The sequence below is a fragment of the Cebus imitator genome, unplaced genomic scaffold, assembly GCF_001604975.1.
Source record: "Cebus imitator isolate Cc_AM_T3 unplaced genomic scaffold, Cebus_imitator-1.0 Scaffold277, whole genome shotgun sequence".
Lineage (NCBI taxonomy): Eukaryota > Metazoa > Chordata > Mammalia > Primates > Cebidae > Cebus > Cebus imitator.
Genome location: NW_016107592.1, coordinates 353,763 through 362,268, shown reverse-complemented (window position 1 = coordinate 362,268; position 8,506 = coordinate 353,763). Strand labels below are relative to the sequence as shown.

Sequence of the window (8,506 nt, the reverse complement as noted above, 5' to 3'; positions counted from 1 at the left end):
GGAGGGAAAGGAAGTAGGGAGAAGACAAGGACTGCCTTCTTCAATTGTAAATTAAAACGTCAGGATGTTTAAAGCTTGCACTTTGGAACTCTGTGGTCATTCTTAGTTAAGATGCATTCACTTCCTCTGCCCTCCACAGTGCTTTGGCTTCCCCAGTGCTTCACTGGAGGCAAGATGGCTGCAGCTGGTCTGGCCTCACAACTGTGTGTGTGCAACAACAGCTGTAAAACGAGAACATCCCGCTGCTGCTAGGAGCACTCCTAGAAACTGATGTCCCTCCCCAGAAGAGCCAGTAAACCTCTTCTCACACCTCATTGGCTCAAACTGGCTCAAATGCCCATTTGTTACCCAATCCCTGACAAAGGCAATGAGCATCCCATAGGACCAATCAGGCCCAGCTCTGTAGTTAGTTGTCAGACAAAGGTGGAGAAGTTGGATGCCTACATAAAAGCGGCTCTGTTAGGAAGGGGGAATGGAGAGACGAATGCACTAGGAAGAAAAGCCAGCATCCAGTGCATAGGGGCTGGGTAAGGCAAAATTGCACTTACACTACGTGGTGCTTATTTAGGTGTTTCCAAGGCCCGAAGAAAGAGAGAAAAGAGGGATGGAGGGAAACTGAGAGGCAGAGCCAATTACTCCATAATGTGACACCTCCTGTGACCAGAGAAAAATCAAAGTCTTGAGTAAATTGTACTCAACCAATTGGTGTCAGCTCTGCACAGCTGAATCCTCAGATGCTCTAGGCCTTGTTCACTGTACCCCACACCTATCCCAGCCACCATGGAGCCTGTTTTTCTCAAGGATCCCTGATGGTCCATGAGGATACTTTCTGCAGGTGAGATGCTTTCTATATCCTCAAATAAGGACACCTGTTAGGCCAATGTGCTTGGTAAAGGAAGTCCTTTTTAAGACTAATGACTTAAACATGCAATTGGATTGATGGAATTTTTTTTTTTTTAAATTTCAAGTGAGGCAGAGGCAAAACTACATGGATTTGGGAGAGTTTTAAAATGGATGTAGTAGACCAAGATGTTAGGACCCACTAAGAAGCAGAAAAATAAATGGAATAATGAAAGTAGAATTTGGTATGTAGTATTCTTTCAGGTCTGGGAGCCCACAAGGAAAGAAGCTTTTATAAGAAGTTTTGAAAAGCCAGATAAAACTATACAAGTGTATCTAATTCAAAATAAAAAGTGAAAAACGTGGCTTCCCTCGGGGAAGGATGGAACCTTTCTAATAATATTTGTATTTAAGTTCACAGGTGCAGAAATTGAAAAGAAGCTGGAAAAGGTAGTTAAAATCACCACACTGTGCAACAAACAAAACAGATATGAGGTGACATTTGTCTGTGGAACTTTGTGCACTATTTCCTCCAGCAAATATGCCACACATCATTTAAATAAACTTTTTTAATATTTAAAATTCTATAATTTTTAGATAGTGTGTCTATGACATGGTGGTGTGCACTTACCTGCGTTTGGCAAAGTATGTTAATCATTTATTTCACAAACATTTCCTAAGCATCTACTTTGTATTTTTAACTGCCTTCCTATGTGTGTTGGTTTCATATATAAACATGGTATTATAAATATTTAAGAACTATCTGAAGCAAGAACATGTTTTTTCCGCCTACACATACACTTTAAAATATGTTCACACCAGTGCATTGTGATTAGTTTTACCTGTTTGTTTCTTTGTTTACTAAAAAAAGGGGACATCACATTGTTTCTAAATTAATTTCAAGGTTTGCAGCAAAATTATAGCTTTTACAGACATCAAAGCAATAGCTCAGAGCAATTGTAAAATAATAAGTATATAAACTAAGCTAAGAAATGAATATGGCTATTTTAATTGAGTGTTCTTGTTCTTTATTAAAGAGGATAAATAATATAAATTCTCATGTCAGTTATTTTTCCTTATAAAAAAAGACTGATAATCTTTAGTTCTATCTGTTGATCACTTTGATAAAGTGGTGTTTTATTATATTACTTGTATTAAAATTTTCTCTGCAAAGATTGTAAGCCTATTTCCATGTCCTATCTGATCTGTATTTATAAATAGAAATTTGCTAAATTTACAGTACTTTGTAACCGTTCATAAATTGAATTGTTCATCAAGTTTAATCAATTTGAATTATTTGTGGCTATAATTGTATTGAGTAAAAAGTGATTGAAGTTAAGATTTTGAAAAGCTGGCCATAAATTGAGCAACATTAGTTTTAAATGGAACTATTCCATCATAGATTTCATTGTTCAGCCGTATGAATAGTACCAATAGAAATTATCCATGGCAAGTAAAATCATTTTTATTTAATTATGTTTTACCTTTGTCAATTCAGAATGGCCATTCCTCTTTAAATATAATGCATCTGTTAAAAACAACAACAGCAACATTCTCTGGACAGCTGTGGGTTCAATCGTGCAATTTTTATACTATGTCAGCCAGGAAAAACATCATAGAGTATTTAATTCATGGAGTTTGGGTGGATACTTACAACCAAAATAAAATTCTGCTTTTTATGCAGCTCTGGGACTGTGCCATTGGTTTCTGGGAATGCAACCTGGCAGCAATCAGAACACCTGGAGGAAAAGCGCCAGCAAGGGTACCTTAAGAGAATTGAACATTGCAATCTGACGGTGGCCGTGGATTCCTTACAGATTCTGTTTTATCCTCATTTTGACATGTGGCTGGTAAGTGATAAAGGGGATCATGGAAGATCTGTTGGATAGAAGAGGTCTGTGCACTTTCCACTACACACTGCCTTGGTAATCTGTGAGCACAAATTCAGTCCAGGCCACAGGCAACATTAATTGGAGGTCCATCCCTCCTGCCTGCTCATTCCCAATGATCCTAGACCCAGTAGGGGACTATGTATTATAGATAACTTTCACTTCCATCTTTCCCCCTTAATTTATATCCCTCGAAACTCCCATGACATCTCTTAAATTACCCTCTTCTGTCCCATTCCCCTGATTGTTTCTAATTCAGTTGGAAAGGTAAACTTTCTCAGAGTTTGGTTGGCAGTGGGGTATAGTGGACAGAGTACAGCCTTTGGCCTATTATCAAAAACACCTGGATTTTGATCTCTGGTTATCTCAATCTTGAGCAAATTATCTCACTTCTTAATTTCCTCATTGACAAAATGAGGATAATAATAATATGTGGGGATAATAATATATCAACAGACTGTATAAAGGAGACTCCATCCTTCAGCCACACTGGCTCTCACCCCTACCCCCAACATCTTGCTCCTCTGTCACTTTGCTGAAACAGGGAGACTTTCCTAGTTTGTTGCTTGTCTCTTAAGGTTGCATATGGTGACTTTTGACATTTGGATCTTTTACAATAAAAAAAGAAAACAGAAAAAAATAAGGTAAATATGTAATGGATTTCAGGATGAGGAAGTCTTTTCAAAGCTTAAAAGCATTGGAAATTACTTTTATATAATCCCTGCCCTGATGAAGCTTATATTCTGGCTATTCTCACTAGTCTATTCTTCCACATAAACTTTAGAATAATTTTGCTGTCGTCCCCTTTAAAATCCTATTAGCAACTTTGACTAGGATCATATTAAATTTAAGGGGCAAGGTGATCCATGCTGGCATTAAGGCCTTTATCAGAAAAGCAAAAGTTTTTCCAGAAACACCTAGCAAACTTCTGTTTATCTAGCATTGCCCAAAACAGTTACACACATGACTGCCCTTCCCTGAAAAGGCTGCCAGATGATGTTTAACTACTAGACTGCAGAAGGGAGGTGGGAGAAGGGAGACAAAGATTGAGGCTGAGTGAGCCCACCTGCAGGGTCTACCACAAAGTCTATATGAAAGAGGGGACCAGAGGCAGGAGCTTCCATGCCTTCCATGTAAAGGTACTTCCATGAGCACCTTTACAAGACAGGTCACAAGGAGTGTTGCTGTTTGCTGATAAGGTCACTTTTTGTCCATCTTTACTGCAGGCAGCTAAGCAGCTTTGACACTCTAAGGACTTGGAACAACTACTAGGGATAGTGTCTGTCCCTTGCAAATCAAAAAAGTCTGGAGCAGCCATCAGAGCAGTGGTCTTACAGAGGCCTCTCTCAAATACCTATAGGTGTTGCATCTTTGGGCAAATACTATAGGTTGCCTATCCAACCAGCTCCATCCCATTCTTCATAGCTAACAGAACCACAGTTTTGTTCTGGTAGCAATGGTTGCAGCACCCATGGTTGAATCATGTTTGGTCATTCGTGGCAGTTGCAGCTCCCTTTGGCCAGTGATCAGTCTAGAAATGGGCAACATGGCCCAGCTTTGGCCAGTGAGTTGGAGGGAGAAGTCTACTGGGGCTGGGAGAGGCTCTAGAAAAATACGATTTTGTCTAATAAAAAGACACATCCTTGTGAGAAAACCTGTTTCTCCCTGCTCCTTTTCCTGCTTTGAACATGGTAATATGTAGACATTATGCTTGGAGCTGCAGTTCTTCCAACTTGCATCTACAAGGCTAAGGACAAAAAGCCATTTTTCCAAGTTAGTAGAATGGAAACACAGAAAGAGCCCAGGTCCTTGATGATTTTGTTGAGTGAGCCAATGTATCACACCTGGAACTGCCTACCTCTGGACTAAATATAAGAGACAATTAAATGTCTTTATCATTCAAACCACTCCTGGTGGTGTTGTTTATTACTTGCAACTAAAAGCATCTCTAATTGATATAGCTCTTAAAAAGGAGAGCGGAGGAGTGCAACGTGAGTCAGCTGATTCTTGAGTAAAGACCTGGGAAGGCTTTCCAGGCTACCTGCTGAGGGCTCCATACAGCATTGTTCTGGATTCCCGTCGCAACTTAAAGGGAAACTTTCACAATGTCCAGAGTCCTTGATGTCCTGCAAATGAAGGAGGAGAATGTCCTTAAGTTCCTGGCAGCAGGAACCCATTTAGGTGGCACCAGCCTTGACTTCCAGATGGAACAGTATATCTATAAAAGGAAAAGTGATGGCATCTACATCATAAATCTGAAGAGGACCTGGGAGAAGCTTCTCCTGGCAGCTCGTGCCATTGTTGCCATTGAAAACCCTGCTGATGCCAGTGTTATATCCTCCAGGAATACTGGCCATGCTGAAGTTTGCTGCTGCCACTGGAGCCACTCCAATTGCTGGCCGCTTTACTCCTGGAGCCTTCACCAACCAGATCCAGGCAGCCTTCCGGGAGCCACGGCTGCTTGTGGTTACTGACCCAAGGGCTGACCACCAGCCTCTCACGGAGGCGTCTTAATGTTAACCTACCTACCATTGCTCTGTGTAACACAGATTCTCCTCTGCGCTATGTGGACATGGCCATCCCATGCAACAACAAGGGAGCTCACTCAGTGGTTTTGATGTGGTGGATGCTGGCTTGGGAAGTTTTGCGCATGCGTGGCACCATTTCCCATGGACACCGTGGCAGGTCATGCCTGATTTCTACTTCTACAGAGATCCTGAAGAGATTGAAAAAGAACAGCAGGCTGCTGCAGGAAAGGCTGTGACCAAGGAGGAATTTCAGGGCAAATGGACTGCTCCGGCTCCTGAGTTCACTGCTACTCAGCCTGAGGTTGCAGACTGGCCTGAAGGCGTGCAGGTGCCCTCTGTGCCTATCCAGCAGTTCCCTACTGAAGACTGGAGCACCCAGCCTGCCACGGAAGACTGGTCTGTAGCTCCCACTGCTCAGGCCACTGAATGAGTAGGAGCAACCACTGAATGGTCTTAAGCTGTTCTTGTGCGGGGTCTTAAACAACGTATAAGATTCATGGAAAATAAACATCGAGTTTCTAAAAAAAAAAAAAAAAAAAAAACCTGGGAGGGAGCAGATGTCAATAGACGCTAATGAACTAGCAAAATCTAGGTATTCATATGAACATGACCTCTTCCATACCCAAAGGCAGTGAGGCCTAGAAACAATCGAGTTATATCTGTAATTTGAGAAGAAATGACATATTTATACAATACGCGCTTCCCTTTTAGGAAGATAGCATAATTTCTCCATTATTTAATTCTCTTCTATCCCTGACTTTTCTGATTTTTGTCATACATGGCTAACTTATTTCTTGTTAGGTTTATTCCTGGAGATTTTATGTTTGCGGCTCTCAAGATGTCAAGGTTCCCTGGGGATCTGTCTTCTGCCCTCTTTTCACCCAATAATTGCCCTAAATGACAGCGCCTCTTGCTCCCACCCCACCCTAAACCCTACTTCAAACTGCTACTTCTCCATTCTGGGCAAATACACTTAACCTCCTATGAACGTAGCCTTTTTTTGGACTGCTTTTTGGAGGTCATCCAACGCTGATTGACAGAAAAAGGTAACATTTGGAATCCAGTGAGCTTGAGGTTAAAATATGTCATGTCAGCAATTGCTAAACAACAGTACATCAGATTAGGTCAAGAATTTGTGAAATGTTTGTGCCAAGTGAAATGTCAAAGCACAAAGTGTATGAAGGAAAAAAAATCTCTGTGCCAGTCAAAATGTCATTCTCTCCTACAGCAAGTAATTTATTTCTTTCTGTCGTTGCTGTTCTTGTTTCACATGTATTAATGCTGCCTCTAAATAATTGAAATTAATAGTGGCATTATCAATGGTTTGGAGTAAAAAACTAAACAGCTAATTTAGAATCACTCAGTCAGTTTGGGGCTCATTTTGAAGATGGAAATTATTGACCCAACCTTAAAAACCTTGCCTGATTATCCAAAGCATTTATACTGCAGCCATTATTCTGTTAATTTTTGTAATATATATAAAGAAGGCATAGAAGAGGATCGTAGAGAATGAACTTTTTTTTCATGCTGTATCTGAGGAATTACAAACAAGATAGAAATGCTGTAAGTAGGATTAGTAGATCCAGGTAGGCTTCAACAAGTGGAATGCCAGTGGCTTGCTGAATCAATTAGGAAGCATAATGACTCAATGTTCGTCCCCATTTTCCCACTGGTTTTAATTTCTAAATTGGCAGAGCTTTCCAGAACATGGCTCTTCTCCATGCCATTTGCTTTCTCTGAGAGCAGCTTTCTGTTTTCACAGTCATGGCCAAACAGTAGGGAACTGGTCCTGCTCTTCATGCTACAGCTGCCTGGTTAATAAACCAAAATGCTTCTCTGTAGGCATCAGGGCCAGGACTAAGGTGAGGTGAGCAAATGCCTGGAGCACAACATTTAAGGAGGCACTCACTCTCAGGTGCTTCCTTAAATGCTGCACCCTGTGCAGTTCACATGCCTCACCTAGTCCTGGCCCTGGCAGGCATTATTGCTGTCCTTGGAATTGGGGAAAGGAACTTGAAAGTAAAGAAAAACTTTACAAATCTTCTTGCAATAAATACTGGGTTCCTAACAAATCATTAGAAGTTTTACATTCCAAATTTGAAGAGTAATAATGTATTGCTAAAAATTGAAGAAACTTCCCAAAAAGGAGCCAAATTGATGACTCAGAATGGGCTCAACAGCATGAAAGGACCATGTGGGACCACCATGTTCCAGAGTTTGGGATCTAATTTTTAGGTTTGGATCTCAACTTTATCAGAGACATGGTCAAACTGAGCAAAACTGGATAAGGAAATTAAAAATCACTCGGAAACCCAATTTACTAGATTAGAATTGTAGATATTTTCCAGTGGCAATACACTGTTGTTTAATCTTGAGCCACCCCTCCCCAGAGTTAGGGTACCTGGGACAAAGTATTGTCATCAGACGCCTGCAGGCGAACACCAAAGAAACAAAGGGGAGTGGATGGCAAGGTATTCCATCCAGGCCCAAGAAGTCCTGTCTCACCCCAGAATATTGCTCTCTCTGTATCCATTCACTCAACAAATATGAATAGTGCAATTATCATGTACTCAGCAAACTCTGTCAGGTCAACCTTCAAAAGAAATCTCAGTCCTTTACTTCACCCCACCTGCACAGTAACCATCTAATTCAGGCACCATCTTCTCATACTTAGAGAAATGGAACAGGCCCCTAACTGGTCTCTCTGTTTCCACCTACTGTCCATTCTTCAGCCCGCAGTCAACCTGATTTCTCTAAAGTCAGATCACGATACACCTCTGCTCAAAACGCTCCACTGGCTGTCTTCCTGTCAGAAAAAAAAAAAAAAAATCCCAATTCCGTTTTTTGGCTGCAAGGCCTATGAATCTCACCCCAGTTCCCTCCCTGACTTCATATCCCACCACTTATGCACCTCACTCATTGCACTCTGGTTACAGAGATTCATCCTACTCCTGGGACACGCCCCAAGCATGCTTCTGCCTCAAAATCTCTGCACATATCCCTCCCGCTTGAATAATTTATTCCCAGATCTCTGCATGGCTCCGTCTGCTTAATGCTTAAATATCTATGCTTAAATGTCAGCTTAGAAGCTTCCATAACCACCCTATCTAAAAAAGCAGCCTTTTAACACTTTCTGTCATTTTCTGATATATTTTTCCTTAACCATCTGACAACTTTTCTGTCTCCTTCCAGTAGAAGGTAAGCTTCTCAAAATGTTACTTTTTTGGTTTTGTTTTGGTTTTTTTTTTT

The 8,506-nt window shown here is 41.0% G+C and overlaps 1 pseudogene across 1 annotated transcript; it reads left to right on the top strand.

The window, feature by feature from the left end:
- The first annotated feature begins 4,819 nt into the window (after window positions 1–4,819).
- LOC108284345 lies at window positions 4,820–5,719 on the top strand (annotated as a pseudogene). The gene has a single exon (XR_001817180.2). The product of XR_001817180.2 is annotated as a 40S ribosomal protein SA-like (transcript).
- Window positions 5,720–8,506: the final 2,787 nt, after the last annotated feature.